The sequence below is a fragment of the Oncorhynchus mykiss genome, chromosome 8 (genome assembly GCF_013265735.2).
Source record: "Oncorhynchus mykiss isolate Arlee chromosome 8, USDA_OmykA_1.1, whole genome shotgun sequence".
NCBI lineage: Eukaryota > Metazoa > Chordata > Actinopteri > Salmoniformes > Salmonidae > Oncorhynchus > Oncorhynchus mykiss.
Window position 1 is genome coordinate 61,100,246 of NC_048572.1, and position 17,804 is coordinate 61,118,049.

General features: G+C 46.0%; 1 pseudogene; it reads left to right on the top strand.

Moving 5' to 3' along the window:
* The first annotated feature begins 521 nt into the window (after positions 1–521).
* LOC110530950 lies at positions 522–17,666 on the top strand (annotated as a pseudogene).
* Positions 17,667–17,804: the final 138 nt, after the last annotated feature.

Here is a 17,804-nt window from a genome sequence, read left to right on the forward strand (position 1 = left end):
TTTTCTTGTTATTGTCTTCTCCTCCAATCCCTTGGTTGTGATTGGTTAATAGACAGATGGGCCAGTGAACTGAGTGACCTACACATCTCCCACTGCCTTCTGTCTGGAGGTTTCATTTCTTTCACACCTGAGCTCTCACAGGTCCTAGTCACCACCCCAGACCCCAGGCTGAAACACTGACCAGGCACACTCCCAAGTGATTCAAAATTGCATTTTGTCCCTTATTTGCACTATATAGGGAAAAGGGTGCCATTTAAGACACACACACTATAGCACAGCAGTCTATTAAGCTTTAGTCACTCCTCACTCAATGTTAAAAACAAAACTCTTTCTTTTTTTTCTGTCAAATGTGCATTGGGGAAATTAACACCTCTCGAGTTTGAGATAAGATGCAAATAAAGTTTATTAAAAAAAAGACTAGGCTTATCTGCTTCATAGCTGGCCTAATTAAAGTTTGAGGAAATGAGAGGGAGGAAGGAGCTGAGACGAGAAGTGGGATAAAGAAGAGTAACTCAGTATTGATGGTCAGTATCCCCCAGCTAACTGACAATGGCTACATCCTGATTCTCTACCGTTCTCCCGAGGGGTGCACTTGTTCACTCCCCCTCATGGATTTGAAAGCATTGGGTTGCTGTAAGCTTTGGCTGTTGGGAGTTTCCACCATTTTTCCATTGGAGGCAGTGTTCAAGTGCACACTTCGGGAGAAGTGTAGAGAATCGGAATGCACCAAGTGTGTTTGTGACAGTGTCCACAATGCCGACACTGGTACTCCTCTCCTGACCTCCTCCCGACCTCTCTAACCTTCTCTGCAGACTGCACGCAACTCCACTTCCAGCTGCCTACCTGAATGAACCACAGCAATGCTGATGTTTACAGAGGACCTCAGGAGCATCAATATGACTGCAGCATTGAGGACTATTGGGGGCAGTTGGCCATTGCCAAGCCACAAACGTTTCATATGAGATGGTTGAATTGCTCAGACACGTTTGTTTAGCCTAATGTTTTAACCATTTAGCTGTCACTCTGTATTCCCCCTCAGTCCCCCTCCTGGAGACAACAATGCTGATTCCAGTGCTCTACCACCGGTCAAGTCCAAGGATACCGTCATAGAAGCAGACAAGTACTTCCTGCCATTTGAGTTAGCCTGCCAGTCCAAATGTCCTCGCATCGTCATCACATCTCTAGATTGTTTACAGGTCAGTAGCAGGTAACACTACACACACACACACACACAAGTTCAGTAAACATACAGTTGAAGTCAGAAGTTTACATACACCTTAGCCAAATACATTTAAACTCAGATTTTCACAATTCCTGACATTTAATCTGAGTAAAAATCCCCTGTCTTAGGTCAGTTAGGATCACCACTTTATTTTAAGAATATGAAAAGTCAGAACAATAGGAGAGAGAGTGATTTATTTCAGCTTTTACTTCTTTCATCACATTCCCAGTGGGTCAGAAGTTTATATACACTCAATTAGTATTTGGTAGCATTGCCTTTACATTTTTTAACTTGGGTCAAACGTTTCGGGAACACTTCCACAAGCTTCCCACAATAAGTTGGGTGAATTTTGGCCCATTCCTCCTGACAGAGCTGGTGTAACTGAGTCAGGTTTGTAGGCCTCCTTGCTCGCACACACTTTTTCAGTTCTGCCGTCAAATTGTCTATAGGATTGAGGTCAAGGCTTTGTGATGGCCACTCCAATACCTTGACTTTGTTGTCCATTTTGCCACTACTTCGGAAGTATGCTTGGGGTCCTTGCCCATTTGGAAGAGACATTTGTGACCAAGCTTTAACTTCCTGACTGATGTCTTGAGATGTTGCTTCAATATATCCACATAATTTTCCTCCCTCATGATGCCATCTATTTTGTGAAGTGCACCAGTCCCTCCTGCAGCAAAGCACCCCCACAACATGATGCTAACACCCCCATGCTTCACGGTTGGGATGGTGTTCTTCGGCTTGCAAGCCTCACCCTTTTCCTCCAAACATAACGATGGTCATTATGGCCAAACAGTTCTATTTTTGTTTCATCAGACCAGAGGACATTTCTCCAAAAAGTACGATCTTTATGTTTATGGTGTTTATACTTGCATACTATTGTTTGTACAGATGAACGTGGTACCTTCAGGTGTTTTAAAATTACTCCCAAGGATGAACCAGACTTGTGGAGGTGTACAATTTTTTTCTGAGGCCGTGGCAAAGAGCCACAGAGTTTGAAGGCAGGCCTTGAAATACATCCACAGGTACACCTCCAATTGACTCAAATGATGTCAATTAGCCTATCAGAAGCTTCTAAAGCCATGACATCCTTTTCTGGAATTTTCCAAGTTGTTTAAAGGCACAGTCAACTTAGTGTTTGTAAACTTCTGACCCACTGGAATTGTGATACAGTGAAATAAACTGGCTGTAAACACTTTTTGGACAAATTCCTTGAGTCATGGACAAAATAGATGTCCTAACCAACTTGCCAAAACTATAGTTTGTTAACAAGACATTTGTGGAGTGGTGGAAATAACAAGTTTTAATGACTCCAACCTAAGTATATGTAAACTTCACACTTCAACTGTATGTCTAATCTTGGCAAATGGCAGTTATTAAAGTTCTACAGCATTTTTCTGGATTATTGTATCGTAGTTAAAGTAAGGTTTATCCTCATTTTTGTTTCTCCAGAAACTCATTGCTTATGGTCACCTCACTGGAAACGCTCCAGACAACACTACACCTGGAAAGAGGTTAATCGATAGAATCATCGAGACCATATGTGGCTGCTTTCAAGGGCCTCAGACAGACGAAGGTGTTCAGCTGCAGATTATAAAGGTGTGTGGTCTATGAGCTCTCCTCCTGTCTGTGTGACAGACAGACCATCCCCAGCCTGCCTCTCCTCTCCTCCTGTCTGTGTGACAGACAGACCATCCCCAGCCTGCCTCTCCTCTCCTCCTGTCTGTGTGACAGACAGACCAGCCCCAGCCTGCCTCTCCTCTCCTCCTGTCTGTGTGACAGACATACCATCCCCAGCCTGCCTCTCCTCTCCTCTAGTCTGTGTGACAGACAGACCAGCCCCAGCCTGCCTCTCCTCTCCTCTCCTCTAGTCTGTGTGACAGACAGACCAGCCCCAGCCTGCCTCTCCTCTCCTCCTGTCTGTGTGACAGACAGACCATCCCCAGCCTGCCTCTCCGCTCCTCTAGTCTGTGTGACAGACAGACCAGCCCCAGCCTGCCTCTCCTCTCCTCCTGTCTGTGTGACAGACAGACCAGCCCCAGCCTGCCTCTCCTCTCCTCTCCTGTCTGTGTGACAGACAGACCAGCCCCAGCCTGCCTCTCCTCTCCTCCCCAGTGTTAATCCTGTGTCTGGTATGACAGGCCCTGTTGGCCTGTCTGTCTGTCTGTCATCTAACCACTGAGCAGATAACACACATCAATGTTGTGTTCAGGCCCATTCTCTCAGGGTTGTGCCAAACTAGTAGATCTAACAGCTGGCACATACATAGTGGATATAGTCCTCTGTTGTTGTGTTTGAGTGTTCAATATTACTGCCCACTAAGCAATGGCATCAAAATCAGGGACAGGAGGCATTTTCAGGGACAGGAGGCACCCATAATTGATTTTGTTAATGATATCCATTATTTAAAATGAGATGAAATTGTACAAACTTCTGCAGGGTTTCATTTTAATAATGACAATCTCATGATTTTACAATGTTTTGGGTTCAGTCACAAAACCTACAGTATCTTGTTTACTGTGAGTAGTAGTGACTGTTAGTTTGGTGCCATAGAAATATAATAAGTTGAATGGGTGTCTCCATTCAAGTCAATGATGCCAGAATGGGTCTGCTGGCAGCCATTTTAAGTGTACCCATAGAAGTAAAGCATTCTAGTTCTGTGGATGCTGTCCCTCTGCAGGCTCTGCTGACAGTGGTGACTTCTCAGCACAACGAGATCCACGAGGGAACGGTGCTGCAGGCAGTCAGGACCTGCTTCAACATCTACCTGGCCAGCAAGAACCTCATCAACCAGACCACGGCCAAGGCCATGCTCACACAGATGCTAATTGTTATCTTTGCTCGCATGGAGAACCAAGCAGTAAGCGCTCTCTCTCTCTCTCTCTCTCTCTCTCTCTCTCTCTCTGTTTCTGCCCCCCCCCCCCCCCCCCCTCTGACTCTATGTGTCACAAAAAAATTACTAGAACAAGAATCCCCATTCAAGTCAATTTGCCATGATGGGTGGACTGGTGGCCATGTTAACTGTATTCATTATTGTTCCAGTAAAATGTCAGTAGTCTGAGGGCCTTTTCCCCTCCCATTCTGGTAATTCTATTTCCTCTCTCTTTAACGTGAGTGAAGTGAGTTCGGAACATCTGAATGGATGCGTCTTAAAGGTAGTTTGCACGTACAAAATAATATGTCCGAACCCCCGAATCAAGTCTGCATCCCAAAAATAACATGATCGCTGTGGTAGAACGTTTAGTTTGATTGGGAATTTTCTGCATTTAACAGAGTGCCATCAGCAGCCTGATTTCAGATGTGTAAATGTAATAATGAAATTATTATGTTAATCTGACTATCCACAATAATCACATTATTGTGTGCATGTTACCATACTAAATCTTTGCTACCAACATGGTGTTGGTTGCCGAAGACAAAATACCTGATACCATGACAAAATTCTAATGATGCCAGTGCTGTAGATTGTTTTTGTGCTTGGCTTGACAGTGCATGGTCCAAAATTGTTTGGCCTATGGTTATGTTTCGTACAATCTAGGGCTAGGATTTTCAAGTAGGCATTACGATGATGTCTGTGTCTGTGTGTGTTTCCGTCTATGTCCGTGTCTCTGCGTACAGTTCCAGGAGGCCAGACAGATCGAGAAGGAGCGTCTGAGACAGCAGCATCTGCAGCAGTCACCAAGCAGCCAACAGAGGCAGGAGCTTCCTTCATCCCCCCACCAGCACCAAGGCCCCGCACTTCACTTCACCCCCCCCCGACCAGAAACCTCATGCCTCCCCCCAACAGAACCAGGAGCCCCACACAGCCTCACCTCAGCCCTCTGCCTCCCCTAAACAGGAGCAGCATACCTCCTCACCCACACCTCAGGTGGTGACCTCCCGGGTGCCTGATCAAAATGCCCAAGATGACCCGGAGCCAGAAAATGTCTCTGTGTTCTGCAGTGCTGAAAACGAGCTGACTGAGGCAGACCTGGCTACTGCAGCTGCTGCACAGGGTAAGTATCTCTCTCTTTTTGTCACTCACTCTCACTCAAAGTGAGAATAAGTCCTTTTCTGTATGTCTCTCTGGAAGTCATTGTTGAATATTTCACTGAGTCATTGCATTTGATTAAGCAAGCTTCATACATATCACTGTCTGTAAAATCCATGTGTGTGAATCAGTATTCCTATTCTCTGCTGAGAGAGAGGTCTGCCATGTTAATAGAGCTCTTAAATGGATGGAAGGAGGTAATAAAACGTCCAGCCGAAGTCAAGGGCTGAGTCCCAAATGGCACCCTATTCCCTTGATAATGCACTACTTTTGAACAGAGCCAAATGGGCCCTAGTCAGAAGTAGTGCACTTAATTAAGAATAGGCAATGTATAAATATACACTGAGTCTACAAAATATTAACACCTGCTCTTTCCATGACAAAGACTGACCAGGTGAATCCATGTGAAAGCTATGATCCCTTATTGATGTCACTTGTTAAATCCACTTCAATCAGTGTAGATGAAGGGGAGCAGACCGGTTAAAGAAGGACTGAGACATGGATTGTGTTTGTGTGCCATTTAGAGGGTGAATGGGCAAGAAGAAAGATCTAAGTGCCTTTGAACGGGGTATGGTAGTAGGTGCCAGGCGCCACAGTTTGTGGTAAGAACTGCAAAGCTACTGGGTTTTTCACGCTCAACAGTTTCCCATGTGTATCAAGAATGGTCCACCACCCAAAGGACATCCAGCCAACTTGACACAACTGTGGGAAGCATTGGAGTCAACATGGGCTAGCTTCCCTGTAGAACGTCTTTGACACCTTGTATAGTCCATGACCCGACAAATTGCTCTTCTGAGGGCGGGGGTGCAACACGATATTAGGAAGGTGTTTTATTATATACAGTACCAGTCAAAAGTTAGGACACACCTACTCATTCAAGGGCTTTTCTTTATTTTTACTATTTTCTACATTGTAGAATAATAGTGAAGACATCAAAACTATGAAATAACACATGGAATCATGTAGTAACCAAAAAAGTGTTAAACAAATCAAAATATATTTTGTGTGTGTGTGTGTGACCGACCAACTCAGTGGCCTTGTGATTAGTGTCCACCCTGAGATTACAGGGTTGGGAGTTTGATCTCCGGCTGAGTCATAACAAAGACTGTAACAAATGGGGCCCCGATGTGTGTCTGCTTGGCACTCGGCATTAAGGAGATGGATTGGGGGGTAAGGCCGTGCGGTAGACGAGCGTTCTGTCCGTTGATGTACTTGTACATCAAGCCTCCTCACGCTACAGAAACAGGAGACAAGCCAAGGATACTACTAATGTCTGAATTCTAGACTTCTTGGCCTGACCAGAGGCAGTTAAACTCTACAAGGCAGAGGTCCTTTATTGGGATTCATAATGAAATGAAAATGAAAACCTCTGCAGTTGAATATGTTTTGTACTCATAGTGGAGGGATACATTAAATGGAAGATCTCACAAAGGAGTTATGTGCAATGGTTTATTACATAGCAACTCCGTCTGTGTCAATTTGACTTCAAAGTCACCATAGGAAAGCATGGTAAAGTGCATTTAAATCTCTCTAGGTTTGTTCCAGCAAGATGCTGAAGGGCTTGTAGAGGAAGAACCAGTCAACTATGAGGAGCAAGCTCAAGAGGTGGTCCAGACCATGCTGCAGGAAGTTGTCAATAAAGTTGTTGGAGGTAACACATCAGTTTCTTTTATACTCCAATATAGTATGTCCTGTCTTGTCTGTAGAACATTGGACTCACTGTAGTGCCTTGAAAGTTGTTCTTGTTGCGCTAGGAAGAAATATAAATTCTTACGTTCTAATTCATTTTTAGCCCCACTGTTGTTTTCTGAGACAATCTTTAGCTCTTTTGCTGATGTCCCTGTGTGTGTGTTCCCGCATGCCTGCGTGTGTGTGTAGAATGTAGGGAGAGTGTGTGCAGCGCTACAGAGTGTGTAGACGATGTGCCAGTCCCGGTGGTGGGGGAGGAGGAGGGCGAGCTGGGCAGCGACACAGAGAACGTCCATGCCGACGGTATCCCTGGCACGCCCATATATGCTGCCTTCACTCCCTCACTGGCGGACGACAGGCTCTCTGTCTCCTCCAACGACACTCAGGTGCCCACCCACACTGCTCCCCTACATAGAATGCCATTGATAGCTTCCCAAATAGCACCCTATTCCCTATATAGTGCACTACCTATGGCCCTGGTCAAAAGTAGTGCACTAAATAGGGAATAGGGTGCCATTTGGGATTCAAATACTGTCTATGGAGTATTAACAGATTAGTTGATAAATCCAAGTACTAGAGTGGCATCTGATTTGGCGTACTAATGTACATTTTGTATATATGAACATGATTTTGTGTGTTTAATATCAGAAGCATCTGTGCATTTCCTTTTCTAGGAATCTGGAGCTACGAGTGGTTCCTCCCCTGTTGCTAAGTTCTCCCATATCCTCCAGAAGGACGCCTTCTTAGTGTTTCGCTCCCTCTGCAAACTCTCCATGAAGCCTCTGTCTGATGGACCCTCTGATCCTAAGTAAACTCTCCTTGATACCCTGTCACTATGAATCACTGTATGAATAGACCGGTAGGCTATGGCCATAGGAGTTGACTGTGATTGAATCTCTTGGTAGCCCTTAAAGGGCGTGGGTACATATTGTAACTTGTTTTGAGGCTTTATTATGTCTAAGGCGTATAGTATGGGATGTCTATGCATAACATTGTCAACTGTCTGTTAGTCCAGATCATTAGAAGAGGATTTTATGACATTGTAAAGATGTCACATATGCTCGTGATGAGTATTAAAATGCATAATAAGGCATTTGGGATGCGTCAAGGAAACGTTGTCTCTGTCAATCACACGAGCTACGCTCCAAGGTGCTGTCCATCCAGCTGCTGCTGTCCATCCTGCAGAACGCTGGGCCCGTCTTCAAGACCAAAGAGATGTTGCGTCGACGCCATCAAGCAGTACCTGTGTGTGGCGCTGTCTAAGAACGGCGCCTCCTCAGTCCCCGAGGTCTTCTCGCTCTCCATCTTCCTCACCCTCCTCTCCCACTTCAATATATGTATGTCAGCTACGACTGTGACCTGAACGCTGCTAATATATTTGAGAGGCTGGTCAATTACCTGTCTAAGATGGCACAGGGCAGAGTGGGGCATGAGCTTGGCACCACACCTGCTCAGGTAAGAGATGCTTCCAATGGACACTCACCTTCCATACATCTCCTTTTCTGTTGTGTGACCATTTTAAATGTGTTTATTTGTTGTAGGAGCTGAGCTTGAGGAAAAGGGGTCTGGAGTGTCTAGTGTCTATCCTCAAGTGTATGGTGGAGTGGAGCAATGATCAGTCTGTGAACCCCAACTCTCAGACCAGTCTAGGTAAGATACCACTTACCTACAATACTACCTACTGTTGAATAAATAATGCGTTTCCCCTGAGACCAAGTCATCCTCATTCATAACTACTGCAGTAGCCTAGGGGCTTCTTAATGACCCACAAACCCACTGAGACGCGACGGCCCTGCTTCCACCCATATCTCTTAACTACACATCTGACATCTCTCTGCAGCTCAGACTCAATTATATTTGTGTTTATCACAACATGTTCCATTGCTGATCTGGATCTGCTTTGCTCTCTGTCTTTGTTGTTCCAAGGAAGAGCAGGTAAAGCATCAAATCTATTCTTAGACTCATGGTTCCAGTTAGTTAGAGACTGAGGTTTATCTTGAATGTCAGTTTTAGCAAAACTGATAGTCAAGTAACGACTCTTCAGTTTGTTGTGTGGCCCTGTGTTTGCCAACCTGAAGTGCGCACTAGTTGTGTTCAGCAGCAGACCTCGTAGTGAGCCCCTGAGACCTCTGACGGGGTTTTATAAAGGGAAGGGTAATTCTTGACATTATGGGATGTCCCTACGTGCCACCCTCACCTCTGTAGGTCAGGAGAAGCCCGTGGAGCAGGAGCCCAGTGAGAGCACCATGCCCCCAGAGAGTATCAACCAATAAACTCCCTGGACTCCAATGCCTCCTCGGGCATCGGCTCCTACAGCACCCTCATGTCAGGAACGGACAACGCAGAGCCATCGAGGTGCTCAAGTGGCAGAAGGAGATCATCGAGCAAGGCATTCACTTGTAAGTGTGTGGGAGACTGGAAGTAATGTCAGAACAGCTTTCACTTGCATCCTAAATAACTAATCATTAGGATTTGTAGATCAGTCATTCTGCTCAGTCGGTGAAAAGTGACCGAGCAGAATTTGTGCTCTCAAATGTGCCTGTGTCATACAGATGTGACATTTCCCCCGCTCTCTCTTCCTGTGCAGGTTCAACAAGAAGCCAAAGAGGGGCATCCAGTATCTACAGGAGCAAGGCATGCTGGAGGACCTAGCTCAGTTTCTGCATCAGGAGGAGAGGCTAGATTCTGTAAGGACCTGCTGGAACTACATAACATGCAATGGGATTCACTGCCTGTTAGCCTTCAGGGGGCAGCTTACCAGACACGTATGAAGCCACATCCTGGACAAAACATCAAGCTCAATATGTCTGGGGAAACTGCCCCTAAAAGATCTGTCTTAATCTGAGATATTTTTTCATTTTGTTAAATGTCAAACTTTTGTTGTTCTCACTTTTTCTTGTCCACAAATATATTGAATATACAGTGTACACTATATTTTCATTGTTTATGTGCATGTTGAAGTTCCTCTGTATGGACTTTGCTTTCCAGACTCAGGTGGGGAAGTTCATTAATAAAGAGGTGATGTACGCCTACGTTGACCAGATGGATTTCCAAGGCAAGGACTTTGTCTCGGCTCTGCGTCTGTTCCTGGAGGGCTTCCGTCTGCCCGGAGAGGCCCAGGAGATCGATCGACTAATGGAGAAATTTGTGGCCAGATATTTAGAATGTAACCAAGGGTGAGTGTCTCTCTGGCATCTCACTAGACAGACCAGATGGTGTGGGTTAATGGATGATGTTGACAGTTATGTTATTGCACAGTAGATGTCATGACATTGGACTTGTTTCTCTAATCCTTCAGGCAAACTGCAGATACGTCCTGGCTTATTCAATCATTATGTTGACAACAGACCTTCACAGTCCACAAGTAAGTCACTCAGACACGGCTTTTTTCTGTGACCTAAACATTATTTTGACTCCCCCCCCCCCTTCCAGGTGAAGAATAAAATGACGAAAGAGCAATACATCAAGATGAATCGAGGAATCAACGACAGCAAAGATTTCCCTGAGGAGTAGCTGTCAGGCATTTACAACGAAATCGCAGGAAGAAAATAGCCATGAACGACGCAAAGAAAATCACCCACAAATCCAGCAAACAAAGCAAGTCTCTTTTCTGTTGCTGGTGGACAAAATTACAAGGGTCAAGAAGGAAACAAGCATACTACATGGACTCAAAGCTAGTCTGTCCTCAGAGGCACAGTGATGGCATCAACATTATTGTCTTGTGTGGTTAGGTGTTGACACTGTGTACAGTGGGTGTGTGTTTGCGTGTGAGAGCATGCTCACTGAGTGTCTGTCTGTTTCGAGCCCTCCCCCGTAGAGATGGAGCAGATCGTAAGACAGCCAAGGCCCTGATGAAGGCAGTCAGCCACGTCCAGGCTCCCTTCACCAGCGCCACGCGCCTAAACCACGTCAGACCTATGTTCAAGGTAACCCGCCTAGACCACGTCAGACCCATGTTCAAGGTAACCCGCCTAGACCACGTCAGACCCATGTTCAAGGTAACCCGCCTAGACCCTGTCAGACCCATGTTCAAGGTAACCCGCCTAGACCACGTCAGACCCATGTTCAAGGTAACCCGCCAAAGACCACGTCAGAGCCATGTTCAAGGTAACCCGCCTAGACCACGTCAGACCTATGTTCAAGGTATCCCGCCTAGACCACGTCAGACCTATGTTCAAGGTATCCCGCCTAGACCACGTCAGACCTATGTTCAAGGTAACCCGCCTAGACCACGTCAGACCTATGTTCAAGGTAACCCGCCGAGACCACGTCAGACCTATGTTCAAGGTAACCCGCCTAGACCACGTTAGACCTATGTTCAAGGTATCCCGCCGAGACCACGTCAGACCTATGTTCAAGGTAACCCGCCGAGACCACGTCAGACCTATGTTCAAGGTAACCCGCCTAGACCACGTCAGACCTATGTTCAAGCTAACCCGCCTAGACCCCGTCAGACCCATGTTCAAGGTAACCCGCCTAGACCACGTCAGACGCATGTTCAAGGTAACCCGCCGAGACCACGTCAGACCCATGTTCAAGGTAACCCGCCAAAGACCACGTCAGAGCCATGTTCAAGGTAACCCGCCTAGACCACGTCAGACCTATGTTCAAGGTATCCCGCCTAGACCACGTCAGACCTATGTTCAAGGTATCCCGCCTAGACCACGTCAGACCTATGTTCAAGGTAACCCGCCTAGACCACGTCAGACCTATGTTCAAGGTAACCCGCCGAGACCACGTCAGACCTATGTTCAAGGTAACCCGCCTAGACCACGTTAGACCTATGTTCAAGGTATCCCGCCGAGACCACGTCAGACCTATGTTCAAGGTAACCCGCCGAGACCACGTCAGACCTATGTTCAAGGTAACCCCCCTAGACCACGTCAGACCTATGTTCAAGGTAACCCGCCGAGACCACGTCAGACCTATGTTCAAGGTAACCCGCCTAGACCACGTTAGACCTATGTTCAAGGTAACCCGCCGAGACCACGTCAGACCTATGTTCAAGGTAACCCGCCGAGACCACGTCAGACCCATGTTCAAGGTAACCCGCCAAAGACCACGTCAGAGCCATGTTCAAGGTAACCCGCCTAGACCACGTCAGACCTATGTTCAAGGTATCCCGCCTAGACCACGTCAGACCTATGTTCAAGGTATCCCGCCTAGACCACGTCAGACCTATGTTCAAGGTAACCCGCCGAGACCACGTCAGACCTATGTTCAAGGTATCCCGCCTAGACCACGTCAGACCTATGTTCAAGGTATCCCGCCTAGACCACGTCAGACCTATGTTCAAGGTAACCCGCCGAGACCACGTCAGACCTATGTTCAAGGTAACCCCCCTAGACCACGTCAGACCTATGTTCAAGGTAACCCGCCGAGACCACGTCAGACCTATGTTCAAGGTAACCCGCCTAGACCACGTCAGACCTATGTTCAAGGTTTTCCCCAGTTGGCATAGACCCCGTTCTTAGCAGCGTTCAGCGTGGGTCTTCAGGACTGTGGTGACACTGAGGTAGCCTCTCTGTGTCTGGAGGGGATCCGCTGTGCCGTCAGGATAGCCTGCATCTTCACCATCCAACTGGAGCGTGATGCGTACGTCCAGGCCCTGGCACGGTTCACCCTGCTCACAGCCAGCTGTGGTATCTCTGAGATGAAGCAGAAGAACATCGACACCATCAAGACCCTCATCACTGTCGCCCACACTGACGGAAACTACCTGGGCAACTCCTGGCATGAGGTTAGAATCTCTTCCATATTATCGTCTTACATAGTACAGTCACTGTATTTCAATATTTTGGACCAACCAGGAAGTTATTATAGAAGAGAATATCCTCAATGACTTAGGTCGGCGTTGCTCCCTGTACATTGTTTTTACCAACCAGGATCGTAAAAGAGAACTTGACTCAATAGCTAAATAAAGGATGATTAGTATAGTAACCCTCCATTAAAATCCCATCTGAAAGGTTCTCCTCTGTTCTCTGTTCTCCACAGATCTTGAAGTGTATCAGTCAGTTGGAGCTGGCCCAGCTGATCGGGACGGGGGTGTAGGCCCGTTACATCTCAGGACGGTCCCGGCCAAAGGGGGCCTCCTGGCCAGCCTGAGAGAGCAGGCCTCAGACAGCTCAGAGTACATGGGACTGGGTGAGTCCTCTCTCCTTTTCATTAATAGTCTACTTTCCAAATGGCACACTTTTCCCTATTCCACCCTAACCCCATAGAGCTTTGGTCAATATTGGGAATACTTGGGGGCTATTTTAGGATGCACCCAGGCTGTTGGATTAGATACCTTTTAGGCTACTGTCACAGTGGCTAGTTTTGCTGTACGTGTATGTCAGTGTTTATCTTAGTGATAATGTCATATCATGGTTAATTGTTTGATATTTTCTTAACATATAATGTAGTGTTATGTGTCATTGTTTGACTAAGGGGTTTGTTTGAAATGTGAACCATGAGCTTTTTCTCATTACACGTTGTTTGTCTTGCAGTTGGAGGTAATGTGGACCGTAAACAGATAGCCAGTATTCAGGAGTCCATTGGAGAGACAAGCTCCCAGAGTGTCGTCGTTGCTGTTGACAGGTAGGCTGATAGAGTGGAATTTATTCAATATGTTGTTTCCCCTCTCCAGTTTTATTACGCAATAAATCTTTATCCTGTATAATGCCTCCTCTCCCCATAAGACCATAAAAACGCTCACTTTTACAGATGGAGAAAATGTCATATTTTTATGTTTTTTCAGGATATTTACTGGGTCTACCAGACTGGATGGCAATGCAATAGGTTGGTATTAGTTACATTTTATCCTAACTGTACATTTTTTTCCAATGATATGTAGGGGTGGCAAGTAGCCTCAGTTAGAGCGTTGGGACAGTAACCGAAAGGTTGCTGGTTTGATTCCTGGAGCCGAAAAGGTGAAACATTTTTATTCTGTTGCTGTACTCTTGAGCAAGGCACTTAACCCCAATTGCTCCAGGGGCGCTGGACAATGGTGACCCTGGCCATTGTGGCGGATGAATCAGAATTAGTTGGGTAACATAGATAATTAAGATGTTTTATTTGCATAATATGCTTATGTGAGATACTTGTCATTAGAATGTATCCTTTTGGACTATAGTGTTGGCAGTTTCACTATTCCCTCAGCTGGGGCTCAGTCACTTGGGGCCCAGAGAGGGGAGAGGTCAGGCTTGTCTTTCACATGTCCCTGGTGCTATGCGGAATATCAGAAAGGGAAGAGAACAGAATGGAACATTGTCTTCATATGTGAATGTGTCTTTACATATTCTTAAACCATGTGAAGGGATGGCGTGATTAATGGGGAACCAATTACTTGTCTCCAAAATGTCTGTGTGCCAGTCACTTCCACATTTTCCCATTGGGGGGAGGTGTATGGCAGTGTCTGGAAACATTGTATGTCCTCTCTGATCTTACACTTATCCTGGGATAGTGTATGACCTAGAGGCTCACTCCCCTCAGTGAGCTTGTCCAGGAGTGGGGTCAAGAGGGAGTTTACTTGAGATGGGAGTATCTAGAGTTGACAATTGAGTTATGCCTTGGATGAGGTATAATTTTTGTACTATGAAGTACCAGGAACGAGATTAGAACCTCGTTTTAGAGACCAAACTGAGCGATAATTTATAGCAAATGCTATCTGGCTAAGGGATACTCCTTTCTCAAGTAAAAGTCCCTTTGTGAAGAGTTCCTAAGATCTGTGGTTCGTCATGTAAGTTGAGAGGGGTGTATCTTGGCTATAAAAGACCATTGTATTTTTCTGTAGTCACTCTCAATGGTTCATTATAGATAGTGAATTGTTGAAAGTCAAATGCTACTGCAAAGCTTATTAAAGATGTAGTTTAAGTATAACTCTGGTGCAGCTGGAGCTGATCCAGACCATAGACAACGTGGTCTTCTACCCCGCCAGCAGCAGGAAGGAGGATGCAGAGAACCTGGCTGCTGCACAGGTAACCATGGAGTTTGTACTCAATTCACACAGTTTCAATAACTGAAAAGAACAACAGTAAGGGCAAAATGTATCTTATGATAAATCATATTTGGCGATGGGCTGTCAATGTTATTACAAACAACAACAAAAAAAGTTGTGAATCCTTGGTCCTGGTCGGTCCCTGGATGGGAGACCAGATGCTGCTGGAAGTGGTGTTGGAGGGCCAGTAGGAGACACTCTTTCCTCTGGTCTAAAATAAGTAAATATCCCAATGCCCCAGGGTAGTGATTTTTGACCATTGACCTGTATAGGGTGCCGTCTTTCGGATGGGACGTTAAACGGGTGTCCTGACTCTCTGGTCACTAAAGATCCAATGGCACTTATCGTAAGAGTAGGGGTGTTAACCCTGGTGCCCTGGCTAAATTCCCAATCTGGCCCTAATACCATCATGGCCACCTAATCATCCCCAGCTTACAATTGGCTCATTCATCCCCCCACCCTCCTCTTCCCTGTAACTATTCCCCGGGTCGTTGCTGTAAATGAGAATGTGTTCTCAGTTAACTTACCTGATAAAATAAGGGTAAAATAAATAAAACAATCAGGATGTCTGACTAACATTTGGTTATCACTGAGCATTGTGGTGTTGTCAACCTCCACAGAGAGACCCAGTAGATGCAGACGTCTTGTTGAAGGCCCAGGACAAGGGAATGTACCGCTATCTGACCTCAGATCAGCTCTTCAAACTGCTGGACTGTCTGCTAGAGTCCCACCGCTTTGCCAAGGCCTTCAACTCCAACAACGAGCAGAGGACTGTCCTGTGGAAGGCAGGTGGGTGACTAAGAACCCCCTGTACCTTCAACTGATCATCCCATTTCATTTGTCATTTAGCAGCTCTCTTATCCAGAGCGACTTACAGGAGCAATGTAGGGTTAAGTGCCTTGCTCAAGGGCACATCGACAGATTTTTCACTTCCAACACACTTAACCGCTAGGCTAACTACCGTCGCAAGCTATAATCATGACCTCTTATGACAGAGATACTATAAATTACTATTCTATATGGGATTCTACATGGAATTCTTGTCTTATGTCTGATGTTGTGGAATTAGTAAACAGTGACATTTGAATGGCTTACTGACGAACTAACATACAACAGCAGCTGTCTCACAGCATGTGTGTGTGTTATTCAGGTTTCAAGGGGAAGTCCAAACCAAACCTGTTGAAGCAGGAGACTAAGTCTGGCCTGTGGCCTCCGCATCCTGTTCCGCATGTACACAGATGACAGCTGCAAGGCAGCCTGGGAACAGGTGCAGAGGCGACTGCTCAAGTAAGAACTTAGCTAGAGGACATTGTGCTATTGACTTGTGTTAAAACAGTAAAACGCATCCTGTTCAGCACCATTTAGTCCATCATTGTGGACAGGAGTGGTTACCGGTAGTACAGACGGAGGCAAGAACCTGTGTTTTGCTTGCCTGGTCAATCAGACTGACTGCTGCGCTCTCATTTCATTTAAAGTGAGTTACACTGAGATCAGGCTGGGTTCCACCAGACTAATATTCTACTGGTCGGGGTCTGGAAATAAGCGCCACACTCTTCTGTAATGTCTCTCTGCTTATTGCAGTGGGTGTAGTGAGGCCCTGGGCTACTTCCTCACGCTGACATCAGAGAGCCACCGGGAAGCCTGGACCAATCTCTTCCTCACCAAGGTGGTGAAGATCAGCAATGACAGGTTCTCAATTCATCTTTCCTCGCCTCGTTCTCAAATTGCATTGGGGAAGAAAGTCCAAGGGGAGAGAGCTTGGACTTTCTCCTCCAATACGTTTGAGAAGGTGGAGATGGGATGCAAGGATGAATTGAGACCAAGACTTAGTTGTAATTTTCCCTTCACATGTCTGTGGAGAATGAACTAATTGGATCCCGTCCCTTTATCCCTCTATTATTCAGTTCAAGGCCCATGCATCCAGATACTACCCACTCCTCTGTGAGATCATGCAGTTTGACCTGATCCCAGAACTCTGGGCCGTGCTGCGTAAGTTCTTTCAACGCCTTCGACATCTCACTACTGCCCAGTCCCAGAGCGGAGCTAGGGCTTGCTGGAAGCTAGTGACATCATCACTAGTGGACCAGCACAGGATACAAGCTCCAAAGACAGTCCCTCTCTGGGGTGGGAGAGGGAAAGTTTTGCATCCCGAATGGCACCCTATTTCCTATATAGTGCACTATACAGGGGATATGGTGCCATTTGGAACACAGATGATGTATAACCCTCTGAACTCTGCCCCTCTGAGGGCCGCAAGGGATTCTTAAAGCGGACTGGTTAGCTGAAAGTGACAGGGCCCGCAGAAAGGTACTGGAAGCTCCTCCATGCTGCACACAGTGATGTGCCGGCCAGAGATAGTGTAGTGAGTGGGGCCCACAAAAGCACTGAATGAGTGGCTGCAGTATGGCATAGAAATATCATACTAATGATCAGAATAACAATGCAATTATTTTACTAATTTCTTTCCGTCTGACCAACATTATGGAGGGTGTGCTTTTTGCTATCTCTTGGAATTATTTTATGAAACTGAGGAGTGAAAAGGATGAGTAACGATTATTTATTTTTTTACTGTAACATTGAAATTAAAACAATTTGAATTTGCTAAATAATTTCAGCTGCACTGTCACTACACGTATGGTCATTTTCAAAAAGCTTCGGTTATGAGAATCGAGCACATGAGGTTGGTGGCACCTTTAATTAAAGAGAACAGGCTTGTGGTAATGGGGCGGTAGGGTAGCCTAGTGGTTAGAGCGTTGGTCTAGCAGCCGAAAGGTTGCAAGTTCAAATCCCTGAGCTGACAAGGTACAAATCTGTCACTGTTCCTAGGCCGTCATTGAAAATAAGAATTTGTTCTTTACTGACTTGCCTAGTTAAATAAAGGTTAA